Source organism: Typopeltis vanoorti, chromosome 10 (genome assembly GCF_054136105.1).
Source record: "Typopeltis vanoorti isolate ZY-2024b chromosome 10, IOZ_Tvanoo_1.0, whole genome shotgun sequence".
Taxonomy (NCBI): Eukaryota; Metazoa; Arthropoda; class Arachnida; order Uropygi; family Thelyphonidae; genus Typopeltis; species Typopeltis vanoorti.
In genome coordinates, this window is record NC_143558.1 from 1,697,835 (window position 1) to 1,714,356 (window position 16,522).

The 16,522-nt window shown below is 36.4% G+C and overlaps 1 protein-coding gene across 1 annotated transcript in view; it reads left to right on the forward strand.

The window, feature by feature from the left end:
- LOC150102127 (uncharacterized) overlaps window positions 1–16,522 on the forward strand; it is a 100,485-nt gene that overhangs the window by 40,778 nt on the left and 43,185 nt on the right. The gene's annotated exons all lie outside the window — the stretch shown is intronic.

Here is a 16,522-nt window from a genome sequence, read left to right on the forward strand (position 1 = left end):
CTGTTCCTTTTGACTACGTTCTCCAGACTCTCTTCCGTTGAGCATTTGCAAGGAATTTTCATTTTGAATGCCATTTTTACTTCTGTTGGAGAGATCTTGGTTCGAGTTTCGTCTAAGACAGGAGGGATATTTTCAGGATGTTTATAAAGAAAAGGATTCCTGAGTTCATCAGGAACTGCCATACGCATAATCCTTAACTCTACTATTCCACTTTCTTTTAAAGCTTTTAGCATTTCTGAATAAATTCGTGTTGATTGATCCGTGCCTTTCCTGTCATTATTTTCTCCAGTCAGCCATTAATATCAAAATAGCGTTTAGTGTTTTAATATTGCAGTTCGAGATTGTTAAACTCTGGTCTAATTTTCCTCAACTTATCTCTGAAAATATTTGAATGTATTCAACGCATCTCTTCTTAATTTCTTCAGTTCTAAACATTTTGCCATCCTTCTCTCGATTGAAAAGTGCCTTGAAGAATTCATTTTCTTGTTCGTCATTTCTTTTATTTTTTGGTATGCCTGTCGAATTCGCTGAGCCATGTTTTTTTGGCCTCTTCACCATTTCCTCATTATTTTCTTTAAAGATTTATATTCTGGTTTAATTTTTATTTTTTGCTTTTTTATACTGAGCAGATTTAATATTCTTTCTTTCACCTTTTCCATTTCCGTCTTTTGGGTGTCTCCTTGAAACTTTTCCATTATTATTCTATCTTTACTTTATCATTACTTTCAATTTTACGCTGTAAACGAAGCTTTCTAAAGTGTTCGAAACAGCCTTTAATGTTTGAAACCGAGTCATTCTTCAAGTAACTGAATTTTGGACGAGGTTATCATGTACTCCTTCAGCACTTGAGCTCTGTGAGTAGTGGCATTGTCATGCATGAATAGAAAAGCTGGATCTACAAAGTCCATATAGAAAGTTCTGAACATATAAAGTTCGAGGATCTCTTCTTGCCGCTTTTATTTGAAGATCCCTATTCCTACGGTATTCTGTCCCAAACGAGAACACTGCCTGCACCAGAGGTATCCCTTTATCTAATATGGGAAGGATGGTATTGCATTCTTCTTTCTCTCCAGATCAAACAACGTCTAGAATCCGTTTGTTGAATAAAATGTGACTCATCAGAGAATAGAAATGTATCCTATTTGTCATTTTTCACGGCATCAATTTCGACGAGCTCTCCCGTGAGTTGTGGTTAATGGGATCCAAACGATTGGCTTCCTTGCGCAGAGTCCACTTGAATTGATTCTTCTTACTGTTCCGTCTTGCTGTTAAAGCCAGGCAGCGATCTGTTTTAGTTGATGTAGCCATCGGGCAACCTTGGTCATCTCTTGTGATAGTTAATATTCCCCGAAAGTGCACCCATAGTGGCCGTCGCTAGATTAGATCGCACCCTGAGGCTAACAATTAAATATCGCCCGTGATGGATTTTAAGAGAAAAATATAAGAAAATCTCCAATGCTATTTTGTTTTTATTACAAGAGAAACATTAATGCAAAACAATTGCATAATAATATTAATTAAATGCTTGCTCTACGGGATATCGCACATGAAACTGTTTATAAGCTATTCTAAATTTAAATTATAAGCGATGTCCGCCTCTATCGATGTAGTTGCTAGACCAACCAATCCCTCTTGGGTCATTGCTGTTCGCAAATAATTTTTAATCAGTTTAAGCTTGGAAAAATTTCTTTCCGCACTTGCTACGCTGTTAACACAAATTGTTCGCGTAGTGACGGCGCCTGCCGCAATATGGCTGAACGTGCGCCCTTATTAAGCTGCTCCGTGAGGCAGGCTGCCTATATGTTACACCCTGTCGACGGTACTGTGCCGAGACGACACTTCGTGACTCATTAAGACAAAATGCCATCTTCGTTTGCGCCCGTCCAGCTTCAAGCCGCCCAACAGCCCGCCAATTCCAGAAATCACCTAAACGATGATGACTTACGATGCTGAGCGTAGTGAATTTAGCTAACTCACCGAGCAATCCACAGGAAAGAAGTGACGTGATCGGAATTTTTTTATTGGCACGAGTAATTTGCGTTGTGTGCGGACCTGCTGAATGGTACATGAATTTCTGTTAGTAAAGGTTAGCAAAACAAATGTCATTTGACAGAAAAAGACCCGGAGGAAGTCCAAGGTCCAGATTGAATTGATACAGTAAAAAGTGCCTTTGAAGACAGAAATATAAGATAACATTGGATCTTGACAGGTAACAGACTGATTTGGAGGAAAACTGTTGATACGAAGTTAGTAATGATGTAACTTTTTCCTGCAGTACTATTATAATACCCTCTAAAGGTCCTGTGGGTGCATGTCAGGAATTTAATGACGATGATTAAAAAGATAGTTAAAAAGACATACGTGGTTGTGTATTTTTAATAGGTAGGGAAGACAAGAGGTTTGGAACCAAACTTGATGAGCCAAAATATACCATAAGAGAAATGTGCTGCGATCAGTTATGTCCACTTATATTTGTGTATCGGTTTCGGCTCATCATGTTTGGTTCGAAACCTCTTGTCTTCCCTACCTATTAAAAATACACAACCACGTTTGTCTTTTTAACTACTTCTATTTTTAATAAATTAAAATTTTGCATTAGTTAGATCTAATTTAGCCTTTAGTTGGGGATCGATGTCTCTCCGTCACCAAATAAGCTTCGCTATGTTTTTTTAATTTTTATTGTTATTATTATTATTTTTTTAAATTTAGGAGCGACAAAGTGTTTCAGGAAATTGAAATGTTTTTAATATTATATTATAATGCGATTGCAATTTTAATGCGATAGCCTGTTGTACCGGATGTTTAATGTATCCATTGTCCAGCCAATAGGCTGCACCGCGGGCATGGCCGTTTGTGATTGCCTCTGTAGGTAGGGGAGAATTTCATCACCCGGGGTGAGAACAGCGCCCCTCTTGAAGTGAGTGGAGAAAGGTCCATATTTGGTCTTTATCGCAGGCTTTCCTGATTATGTAAAATGAGTAAAACTATAAAAAATGACAAAGTTATTCAAATGATAAAAAAAATTCATAATCAAAAAAGAAATTCTTAACCGGTGCTAATGCGATGCACCTTTACACCCTTTGGTCAGGGGGAATCACAAAAAAAAATATCGTTCGAAATTTTATCAAATCATCCCACAGCGTGATTTTTAAATTAAACTGAAGCTTATGATGAGCGGGATGGGAGTTGAGAAAATATTGTTGATTGTTTTCGATGTATTTAATTACTTTCCAATTATTATTATAGGTGGCATTTTTATCGTTGCCCTTTTTTCTAAACACGTAACAATCTTCTCTCAGGTCGCCCACTTTCTCTCCAGAATGTTTTCTGCGCTGCTGTTTACGAGTACATGTTCGGAGTATGCGAAGTTATCTTTGGAATGTTTCCTCCTATCCTCGCAATCCTACCGATTAATCCGAACGCGAAACAGATTGCAGCGCCGCCTTTAATGGATTTCCTGCTTTGCTACTTTGATAGATATCTAATGATAGGGTGCGTGGCTTTTTTACCAGGAAGTGGGGAAGTTATGTAGGTAACATTGTGGGGGTCTTTTATCAAAACGGAGAAGAGATGACAGAGAAGTAAAAAACAAACACACGTCGCTCACGTGAGCTAATCTGACTCTTTAATTGGATGAGAAAAGCTGTAAAAAGTTTAAGTGCGTTTCAGAGCCGTATATCTTTTTTGAAGTTCCATCGTAAATAGCAGTTATCTTTTCAGTCGGAGCTCTGGAATGCGAGAATCTCGAATACATTTAGCGATAGATATAGCCAATGTAGGACGTCACACATGCCTAAAGTCGACAAGTGCGGCGATCGCAGTGGGCGGGAGGAGGAAGAGAGAGAGAATGATTTTCATTTCCTCCAATGAAGTCAAAATTTGTTTCTCATTTCGAAGCGGTTTTCTCTCATTTCATATTCCTGTTGAATTTATTTCAAGAAAGTTTGCAATGTTACTGCTGCTTACCCTAAAACTAGAAGATCTTTGGAAGGGAGTGGATTGGCTGAAACGCTTGCAAATAATAACTACAGCAATATTTTTACTGGCTTGTGAGATGAGGTTAGCTTTCGCAACCCGTCAAAGCAATACGTGATAAATACGGGGTGGCCCATATAAGTCTCGAACGGGTTTAAACATTTCATAACTTTTTTATTTATTAATTATTTTTATTTATTTATTTATTGTTATAATGAATTTAGATCTTTTTTATCACTTATGAAAAACCATATCATGTAAATTCCTTTCATTTTCGGCTTCACAAAGACGGGCCCTCCTGCGCATGCTCCATGACAGCTGTTAATGCTTCTGGTTGCAGCGCCCTCATTTCTGCACGAATGTTCTCCTTCGGCTGTTAGATCGTCTGAGTCTTTCTTCAGGTAACCCCATAGGAAGAAGTTGGGAGCCGTCATATTTGGCGAACATGACGGCCACTTAATTGCAGATCTTCACGAAATGATTCGCTCGCCGAAAATGTGCCTTACGAGTTGCGTTGGGGTTCTGGCGGTGAAAATAAAATAAAGAGAAATCGCTTCTTTCATTTTGAAAACAAAAATAGAATTAAAAAATTCTTAAATGTTTACACCCCTTCGTGACTTGTGGACCACCCTGTACATGATAAACATTGATCATCGTAAACCTCCTTCGAATAACCTTGGGCGGGGTGGTTTAGAAATGAGTGTGAAATTGCGTGTGTTCTTCTGACTCGGTTTTGCAGCATGAGAAACCTCGAAACACGCAAAATATTTTCGGGAGAGAAAAACGCGCCACTCTGATGCCCATCTCCAAATGACGTTCATTTGAAAAGCACTTATGAAATTCTTCGCGATCTAGAGACGGGATTTCAACCCAGTTGTGTTTAGACGTCGTTACCTACTGATTCAGCCTACAGAAAGACGGTTTACGAAAGGTGTACTTCGTTATGCGATTCACAAGTTTGTTCGCCAGTTTGTAGCCCGGAAATAGCCTTCACAGAATAATGGAACGAGGAATATGAATGGTGATTGAAGGTTCCAAAACACCACAGACTAAGATTACCCTTTTCCTCTTCATTCCATCCACCTCTGTCCTCCCGAACAGCCTAACGCAAGAAGTACTTCCAAACAACTCCACCCTGCCACCTACAAACATCGGCTGATAGCTAACAGTCTCTTTACGTGGTTTAGTTCTGCTACTGAGAAACGTATCACGTTCCCATCTCTTCTTTCTGAAAACGTTCTCCTTACTCTCCTCCGTTGTGCGTTTGCAAGGAATTTTCATTTTGAATGCCATTTTCGCTTCTGTTGGAGAGATCTTGGTTCGAGTTTCGTCTAAGACAGGAGGAATATTTTTAAATGCTTTTCAACTGAAGGGACTTTTCCCTTCTTGAAATTTGAGTTTCCCTGCGGTAGTTCTAATCATATTTTAAAAATCTTCGACTTGCATTATGAAGAAATGGATGCTGTAAGAAAAACGTTTTGTCCCTTGAAACAGGAGCTCAGAAAGCGCCGAAGTGGAGAAAATGGAGCACGACTGACTTAACCACAAATCTGAAAAATTCTTCCAGGGAGAAGTTTCAAATTAATGAAATCCTTAAGAAGCATATCTTAAGGATTTCATTCGAGATCAGTCCATGGGGATGCGTGTCGCAGTATTCATGGCGAGTCTGTTTCATGTGACTACTCAGTTGATTTTTTATTGAATTAACTTTGTATTCCCAAAATTTGAAGAAAAGACTCGATCAACTCCATTGAAATGCAGCGCCGTGTTACTTTTGGATTTTGGTAGCATTTCTCGAAATAGCTCGAAGGTTCTTTCCCTAAATTCCTGCACGATTCTTCTTCAGATTTTATCGGAACTGATTTTTTCTGTGGTGAAGAGTAAAGATATGAAATGAGGTGCTCGTTAAAGTGCGAATGTGAATGGAATAATGAAAGAGAAAGAGAAAACGGCTCAGAATGAGGCAGTGCTTAGTAAACTAATTTATAATACCCACATTGATATTCTTAAAGTAAATAAAGAACGATAATATAACCGTCTTGAACCCCGTATTTTCTGTTGGCGAAGAACAACCGAAGCTATTTTGCCATTTAATGTTTTAAGTCTTTGTCTCGCAGACCAACAACTCTTTATCCAGTGATCTGGACAGCATGGAGATTTTCGTGTAATCGGCCATCTTGAAGTTTCAATAATAAATGTTTGTAGGGTACGCCGTGGAATGTTTAGTTCGTATTATCTAAATAGAATACCAAAAATAATTTCCTTAATCTGTCTTTAGCAAGCGACACCATCACAACAGCTACATAGATTCCTCGCCTGTTTTATTTTTAAAAATTCATGCCGAGAGTCGTTTAGAAAGAAATTGTTTCAATCCCAATGTTTCCGGAGTTTGCTTCATCTCTTTTTGGGGAACTGGAATGGCATACTTGATATCTTCCTTTCTGCCAGTAAAATCTTTTTAGTCGGAATTAAAGATTATAAAAACGATTTCACTGCATTCTTCGAGAATGGACCCTCTGTGTGTGTGTGTGTGTGTGTGTGTGTGTGTGTGTGTGTGTGTGTGTGTGTGTGTGTGTGTGTGTGTGTGTGTGTGTGTGTGTGTGTGTGTGAGGATCTGTTCCAGAAGGCCATGTGGATATATTATTTCAGTTGGCAGCATAAATTTTCGGTGCCCCCCCCCCCCTGAAAGATTTTGTTAGGACTTTTTTTTTTCTTTACAGTTTCTTAGACCGGAAACGTGAAAGTTTCCTTTAGTTTGCCTTTTGAAAAGTGGCGCTACATTGAGGATAGAAATATCGCAGTTGTTAGACACAATGCCTTGGATTGGGTAGTTCCAGGCTCAGTACCCTTTCGTGGCACAAAAGGAACTTTTAAAAAGACATTTCAATTGAAAATTCAACTTCTGGTCGAAGCAACTACGAGGCATGTGAGATTATGATTTCACATTGTTATTATGTCTCACATAATGTTGCTGTTTACGCACCAGATACAGTCAAATTCTGATATAACTTTTTTCTTTTGTACTAAAACAACGAACTGGAAAGGTGTGGCGAAAGTAGATCCAAAGTAATATTGCCTCTGCTAAAAAGCATTACTGCAATGCGCCACAAACCAAAATGCATTGAATCTCCACATTATCCTCTCAATGAAAAGGTATTCTCCATTTAATTTCAATGCCAGTAAAACATACTTGTCAGTAATAGCTGTAAATTTATTCTCTTGTTGTCAGCATATCACGTTTATAAGTTCCTCAACATCTGTTAATTTAGAGTGACTTTGTTCCTCCTACAAACCCTTTCTAAAGCTATCTGCAATTCGAATTCATATTATATATTCAAGTGCTATTTGTGTCAATACCACGCAAGAAAGTTTGTTTGCCTGCAGTGCATCAGTATTAATACTTGGGTAGGCAAAGGATCGATCATCTGGAAACCCTGCTAAATTTAGAGACCAAACTTGGATTTTTTTTTCAAGTAGCTTCACTTTATTAAGCGGGGTGATCTCATACAAGACAAACATTCATGGTCAAAGTGGGAGGGGGGATTCAGACTTCCAAATCGTTGGTTGGATAAAAATATAATTTCAAATGTATTCAAATTATACTGAAATGTAATTTCTAATTCAAATTTATATAAAATGTCATTTATAATTCAGATTCGTATTATATTCAAATCTATTCGATTGTAAAACAGGCCTGATTTGATGGAAGTAATATGGTACGAGGACCATCGCTCGAATTCTTGGGAGAACTGAAGGAGCTGCATTATTGTTAGTACCTGAGAGGAGAAGGATTAAAAATATACTGGATATAAATTTTTGTTCTTATGGATAAGTAAAACAACCACAAATCAAGAAAACATGCGTTTGCCGGGGATAAAATTGCATCACGAAGAAATATATTTTTGCCACTGTTCTACTAAATTTGGTCTCGTAAGAACTCTGTTAAAGCATTGGACAACCATGGGCATCCCTTCTAATTTGGAAGCTGTCATCTTCGAAAATGTGATCTTGTATGAGATCACCCCGCTTAATAAAGTGAAGCTACTTGAAAAAAAAATCCAAGTTTGGTCTCTAAATTTAGCAGGGTTTCCAGATGTTCGATCCTTTGCCTACAGTTCAAGCGTTAGTGGTATCTTAGTGGAACATGGAGATGGTGGAAATAATAAAAAGATGAAGAATTCCAGAACTGGTCTCACGAAAATAGAAAAACCGAACATTTAGAATTATTGTTCAAGGATTTTTGAGCAAGTTGTAAATCTAAAATCTATAAAGTCGCGATTAATTAACTTATTTCAAATACCACAAAATTTGCATCCCAATGTTACTCCATTCTTATCTGAATTTGATGTTGGAGCAGTGAACGAGGATGAGGTTGAATGCTTTCGCCACAACATCAGAGCAGCGACTCTAGAAAAGAGAATGCTGGTGTAATTGAAGACTGTTTTCCAAGAGAAAACTGAAGGTATTTACGTGGCAAAATTGAACATTACGTGATCAAGGGGTTCGAAGCTACATTATGATTGGTCGCTGATTTAAGCGCTCGTGTAAAATTAATTATTTTTATCTGTTTTATAGAGTTTTTCCCTTGGAAAATTAGTGTTTTGTAGTATATTAATGTAGATTTTCGTGCTTTTAGTGCATTTAGTGTTTTGAAACATATTTTTATTAAGATATTCCAGTATTAGTTTAAAACAGCGCCAAAAACGCACAAGAAACGTAACTAAGAAGAGCAGCGAAGTCCAGAACAAGAAGGCTTTCCACGCTTAGGAGGTTATTGAAGCTATTGAGGAGGTTATTGAAGCTATTGAGGAGGTTATTGAAGCTATTGAGGAGGTTATTGAAGCTATTGAGGAGGTTATTGAAACTGAATTAACCTCAAAATAGCGATGTTAAAGAAGATCGTCAGAGAGAGACTACGTGGGAATTAAGAAAGTCGAGTGACGTTTGAATGAACAGAGGGAGGAAAAGAAAATTAAGCAGCAAAATAAGAAACAACGGAATCAGGTAAGTGACGTTGTTTTTTTAAAAAAAGGATGATATTAGTACGGTGACTGTATAATAAAACATGCTGTTGGAGGGAAGATTAGATTTGTATAGAGGGAGGAATGGTGAGAATGTAAGTGTAAGAGACGTTGGGTTTATAACTTCTAGAAACGCGTCATTTTAGTTGGCAACTGGAAAAAAGCCGATCATAGAACCGATTATTATTTCAGACAATTCAAGTTTAGGAACGAGAGATGGCAACATTTATCTTCTTCCTGAAGTCTGCAAAAGCATCGCTATCTGGAATTTTTTCCTCTCGAAAAGGTGGTTTCAACAATAAGAGATCGTCTTGCTTCCTTTAGGAAATAAAGAAGGAGTTAGATGATTGATTTACTTATTTCTTTTCAGCTTTGAACCGGTTATATATATATATATATATATATATATACTATCAACTCTGACATTCAGTTGAGAGAACAGGGGACAAAAATAAGGAAGCATTTAGGGAAAAAATAGGGATAATCCTGTAGAGCGAAAGCTCTCTGGAGGGCAATTGCAGTGAAATTTTGCAAATGATCGAAGCATTCCTTTCCACCCCCATCCACATTTTCCACTCGGGTGGTTTATAAGTCTACACAGAGATGAGAGTGTTTAAGGATTCGGGGGCCTTTTAATATTTTTTTAAAATTTTTTATTCTTTTTGTTTGGTAAACCGCAAAGACGGGTGCGTCTGTTCGCATGTGGAATTAAAGGAGAAGGCGGTGAAAGATTCTGAGTGTACACACAGTTCATCGAGTTATTAAAATCTGTCGTTGTCGCCGTGACAACGATAGGACCGAAGAGTCGCGTGACCAAGCGAATGCAATAAACAACTGTTTAGTCCAATCCAGCTCTCACTTACTGCGGTCCGGAGATAGGAACGCGAGGTCTCCGTTCACGACCACCTTCGACATTGCGTAAACACTGACCTACCTGTTCAGTATGCTTGCCGCCTCTCTCAAAGAAAAAAAGTATGCGCGTGCGCGTGCAGAATTCTTTCCTTCTTCCCCCCCCCCCCTTCCCCTCGCCTATCTCTCCCCAGATGACTGCCGTTGACTTTACCTTGACGCTCCTACAGCCAAGGGCGCATTCCTGGCTTGCGGCAGGAGGAGGCCGAAGCGGACTGGGTGGTTAAAACACTTGTGTAATATGTGTGTGCGTGCGTGCGTGTGTGTGTGTGTGTGTGTGTGTGTGTGTGTGTGTGTGTGTGTGTGTGTGTGTGTGTGTGTGTGTGTAATGCCCAGTCACGCTCTTGCCGGCTTACGCTTAATAAACAACTCCACGTTGATGTACGAATGCATCAGAGCCATCTGGAGAGTAATTAATGAAGTATCTAAGTGGTTATTAGCATCTGAAATCTATTCCGGCCCTCACAGGACATTTTTTTCATTCAACTGGAGGATCGTCGTTTGAGTTGCATTTCGCATCGTACTTTATACAGATTAAAGTTAATGTCCGCGACTAATTTCTTTTTAGGTCCTTCTCCAGGTCTTGAAAAGCAGTGTGTGTGTGTGTGTGTGTGTGTGTGTGTGTGTGTGTGTGTGTGTGTGTGTGTGTGTGTGTGTGTGTGTGTGTGTTACGTTAGAAAATCCATTTCAGATTTTGAGAATGGGAAACTTGAAAGTGAACGGTGAACAAATTAGGGTATTATTTAATGAAGTAATAAGAGACTGTTTGGGAACAGTGATATTGTCATTAAACAAGATCATTTAAGCTCATAGAGTAAATTTAAATAGAGAAAAAAGCAAGCTAGTTAAAAGATCAGATAAGAGGAACTGTTATTACGTGGACAGCATGGCAAAAGAAGGACGCAGGATTAGACTACACTGGAAAATTTTCGGAGAGGATAAGGAATGTGTGCTCTGAAAGAAGGAAGCAAGGATAAGGGAGAATTTCTCAAAGCATCGTCCGCGACCCACTAGTGGGCCCGAGAGGTTTTATTAGTAAATATGTGTTTTAAAAATCTTAGTCTGTAAATTTTCAGCAACAGTTAAGAATGCAAGATATTAAAATATTGTCTATCGTATATTATTTTATTGAAATTGTATGCTATACAATACATTAATTAAAAAGTTCTTTTACATAATTCGTTTAATTTCAATATAATATTTTTGCAGTATGCTAAATATTATGTTGATGCATAATATCAAAATATTATGTTGATACATAAAATCATCCGCCGTGTGTCGCCACGTATGCTGAGAAATGCGCCGAGAAATCCTATCCCTAAAAATAAACCAAGGTACGACACAGGAAAGCTCACTACTGGTGGTAAAATGTGACCTGTTGGTGAAGAGTATGGTATGGAGCTAGTGGGCCACAACCTGAAAAGTTTTAGAAACACTTCTATAAGGGACAAAAATTGGGTATTCAAGTTAAAACTTTTCACTCTGTTAGTACATGCATTATGAATATGTCTTTTTTTTATTTTTTTTTTTATTTTTAAATGTTGCTCCCACCTGCGAAAGGTCATTTTCAAACTTATAGTACATTTTGTTAAGAATTTATATATATATATATACATATATATATATATATATATATATATATATATATATATATATATATATATATATATATATATATATATATTGTATTTTCGAAATTTATTTTTATATAGTCCGTAAGCCCTCTTCTAGAGACCAAACGTGGAACTTTTATCAAGCCACCTTAGGCCTCCAATAAGCGGGACAGGGATCTCACACCGGACAATGATCATCTCCCACCTAAAAATTATGAGAAGGTATGGAATTCCTAACAAAAAATGTAAATGCGAGAATATTAAAAGAAATGTATAAAGAAATTAAAACATATTATTTCACGCCATACGAATTGTTTAGGATAAGAAGACAGACTAGTGTAATATCTGGACTACTTTTTAGCATAGTAATTGATTGAATGAAGAAAAAAGTTACATTCACAAGAGGATGTCATTGTATATCACAGCTGAAAGACGCAGATTATGTAGATGGCAGAGTTCTGATATCATTAAAAAAACTGCAAAAGAAAAACTGTATCGAACGACTGGAAATGTTGAACTTAAAATAAATATTTTCATCATCTTCATCATCAGTGGTTCTAACAGACACTTAAGCGTCCATGACCTTCCAACTATTCTTTCTTGGATTTCTTAACCGTAATTCAAGGATAAGGGGGTTAGCCCTATGTAAAATAAATATTTTAATGAAACAAAATTTCTTAAATTGGACAACGAATGCCAGAAAGAAATTAAAATTGAACAACACAGCAAGGAGTTAAGAATTTTACATTTTCGGGAGAACCTAATATTGATATTAAACGTGGAACCGACGAGGATATAACATAAAAATCGACAAAAGCGAAAAATCCTTTCAGAACGCTGAATAATAAATGAAAATCATCCAAATATTGTAGTAAAACCAAAATAGAGATTTTCAACAGTAACATTTAAGGTCATATTATTATGTGGATCAGAGACATCGAAATTGCTCAAGGAAACGGGAGGCTCAATTAAAAAGGTTTAACAAACTTTTGACATGGATCCCGGAAGGAAAATGCAAAGGGAAAGGCCTGAATAACTTGGCAAAAAATGAAAGATAAAGGATTGCTGGTTGGAAGAACTGAAGAGTATTGGAATCAGTCGGAAAAGTCCCTGTTCTTTCTGGAATACAGAGAAGTTTCAAAAGGAAATGGGGAGGATCGTAAAAGGTTTCCTTTGAAGTGCTGTGTGATTCTTGGTGGAATCAGAAATCGCAGATCTTAAAGATTATTTTTATTATTAACATAGTGTTCGATTTCTATCATTTAATAATTTATGATTAGATTGTATTCATTTTCCGATTGTCAGAGAAGTGGAACCGCTTTGTTAGAAAAATTGTGATTTTTTTAATTAAAAAGTCATTAAAAATTAATAATAAGTTTTAAAATTTTAACGATTATTGTAAAAAGAAAAGCCGAAAAATGTAATATGTACGCAGTCATATTTTTGGTATTGTAATAAATGAACAATAACGTATTGCTTTTAATGATTTATTTAAGTTTTAAAAAATAAAATAAAATGTTTCACTATGCCAATTTTTCTGCCTTAAAAATTTAAAATTTTTTCAAAAAATTCGATTGCTTTGGGACATCGCACTGTTCTGGTTATAATCTCCCATTCCACAAAATGTCTAATTTTTCAAGATCTCTTTTTGTCCTCCCCGAAATCGCATCATTTGTAAATGATGTGTGGTTTAGCAATTTAGTCTTCTGAAATTTCAGATTTTCACAAATCCTTCAAGAAAAAGTGTTTCTGATGTAGAATCAGCGATTTTTTCTGAGTATCAAAGTGAAAGTTTTAGAAGCTATTCTGTCAATCTTCAGTGACATTTGTTTTCGATTGTCAGAGCCCAGAGTGTGCTTAGTATACTCTGGACTTAGTATATCGTGATTATGATGGTTGTCTCAGTAATTCTTGAATTGGCTTCCACTCAGTTCTGCCAGTTGGTCCTCTCATTTGATACACTTCAAAGCATGTCATCTCCCTAATTCCCTTCCTGTCTTCCAATTTCCATTTCTTCAACAACATCACTCCGTAATCAGACGAGTTCATGGAAAATTATGCTGGGCTGAGTGCCCACTTCACTCTTCGACTTACAGCCACTTTAATAATTTCATTTTAAAATAAGTTTTAGAGTAATTTCTAATTTTCTCTTTTCAGCTGGAATAAAAATCGGTTAAATCCTCATTAATATTATTATTATTATTATTAAGTAACTGAAACAGCCTATACGGCCAATTTGTAGACTACCACTACCTAACAGAAAACATTATTATTAATTTTAAAATCTCCGTTTTAAACTTCATTCAATTTAATTAGGTAGTGAAGTACAGTATCCTGATGGTAAATTCCAGGAACATCCTTCAAGAACCATCAAACTATTCACTTCTCAGTCAAGTAATGAAAACGATAATTATTCAAATGACTGGAAAGGAATGTTTTATAAATTAATTATTGTTGTTTATTTAGTACTCAGTATAAATCTAAAGAGCGCCTCTAGTGGCGATAAATAAATGAGAAAAAAACATTCGACAAAATTATTAATATTCTTGGCTAAATGGTTTAGGTGGAATTTATAAGAAGTGCGTATTTAAAAACAATAATAAACAAAACATTAATTAAAAACACGAAAGTAGGGAATAGTTTCAGTTAATATCCATACCTCAACAATACGGTTAATTTATCGGTATGAAATGGTCTAAATTCTTAACGTTATTAATATGTTGGTATCTGGATCTCCATTAGTCTAAATTGTTAGGAATTTAGATCAATAGTGAAAGAAAGCATTTGTGCCTTAATTAAAGAACAATAGAATTATTATTTCATTAAAGAATGCGGAATTAAAGTAGATATCCTTTTTGTGCTTAGGCGTCATTAACTGATAGAATTCTGTTATCCGTTTCTATTTCTTTCAAGTTCAATTGCTCACCTTTATGCCATTAGACATAATTTTAAATGAAATCAGAACTTAAAGGCAATTGAAACGAGTAAACATGTACGTTTGACTTGATGCGTAATATCGTTTGGAATGGCTAACAGGCAAACAATGAATTGCAATGTCGCAGTTAGTATTTGGTGATGCCGCTGTGTACCGCCTATTTCAAAAAGCCCTTCGTGCCGAGGCACCCAACGGCTTAGGTACGCCCAAAAAAGCATTCTCAGGTGTGTCTAACGATGTTTTTAAAAGTTCTAAGGAACATAATGAAGCATTCTTGCCATTGAAGGCAGGACCAAAAATTGTAGTTAACCAGTTACCGTAATGTTATTAATACTGTGAAGGAAAGTGTAGCATGCTTAAATTACCATCAGGGTAGTTTCATATTTTAATATTGCTTATTGCGTTTTCTGAAACAATTTTGTATATATATATATATTTTTTTTTTTTATTATTATTATTATTATTTTATTTTATTTTATTTTATTTTATTTTATTTTTTTGCTGATGTTCCTCTTCACGTGCATGTGTGTGCAGAAAGCAGAAAATTCTAACAATAAGCTATCTGGTGCGTATCATCACTTTTACAAAGGAGCAGGTATACCCTTTATTTCTCCTCCCATCGTTATTCCCTCGGGGGCTTTCCTCCATTGATTCGCCACGTTTCAGTCTTTTTACATCTCATCAGGGAGTGTGTATGTCTTCGCTAAATGTTATACAACAACAGGAAGTTGAACGAAAAGTAGATGTTTTTTCTTTTTCTTTTGTGTTATTATTTTAACACACTCACAGCTCAGATACCCCTCAGTATAATCGTCTACCACCTAACAGCCTCTTCTCGCACGCAGGACAAATTCTGTCAGTAGAAATGGGTTTCTAAATATCCACAGTGAATCGATTTGTGGAGCATAAACATTTTCTATTGGGAACACATCCCCAGACATGTTCATTCATTTTAGCGAAATGGTCAAAGTCAAGGAGATTTATGTAAGGAGAAAAAGTGGAATGCATTCGGTTGTATTGATTCAGCAGATCCTTGAATGGCTGCGTTGTATGACTTCGTGCATTCAACACAAGGGGAAGGGTGTCCTCTAAATGTTTCCGTTTGCCATGCACTTTGGGTCATCAGTGAAGAAAGGAGAAATAACAGCGTGCCTTGATCGTTGTGCTATACTGACCAACAATCCGAAGAAGTTTTTGAAGTTATAGAATGAACAAAACAGTTACATAGTTTGTTTCACTAGCGTTAAATATCACCAAACACACATTCAATCTGTTTTCAGCGTTGGAAACATTGCCGCAATGTTTCCAACTGTTTCTCCAGCTTTTATATTTTAATGTTCTGCAAACACAATCTCAATTCGTAAAATTATCAAATTATCTTTGAGATGCACTTATTTAGAAAAACATTTTGGACTCGTCCAAAATGTTTCAGATTTTTAAAACTAGTTTTTTTTTTTTTTCAGATGCGTTGTGAAAAATGCTTTAGTACCAAATAGATTCGTTTTACCAAACGTCGACACGAATGTTTTTCTTCATTCTACCTGAATGAAATTTGCTTATATGTAGTCTTCGGGATCTTTATTAAAAGCTGTCTATAGCTATCCCAATTTCGATTTCATGACCGAATTATTTAGCACCAAAAGCTTTCGAAATATTGTAAAATTGCAACGAATAAACTGTTCTTATTTCTTGCAAAATGCAGAGTTCCTGATGTTCATATTTCAATTAATTTATAATATTTTTCGTGAGGAGGGGGGCGGGGTCTATTTTTGTAAATCATCTTGAGACTGATGCTGTCACCATCGAGAGTACAATCCATGACCTTGATATCTATTAAACAGCGCCTCTAGTGGCAAAACGGACTAATGAGCGATGCATTCCTCGAATGTATTGATAAATTAAAAGCTGTCTGTTTGCTAGTACAGTCTCCAGTTTGTATTTCCATTTAAAGCAGATGCTTTGCATCTTTATTCAAGTGCTTCTCTAAATAGAAAATTAATGATTATATATATATATATATACACCCCCGCCCCATCATTCTTCAAAAGTTGTTAGATGGGGCTAAAGCG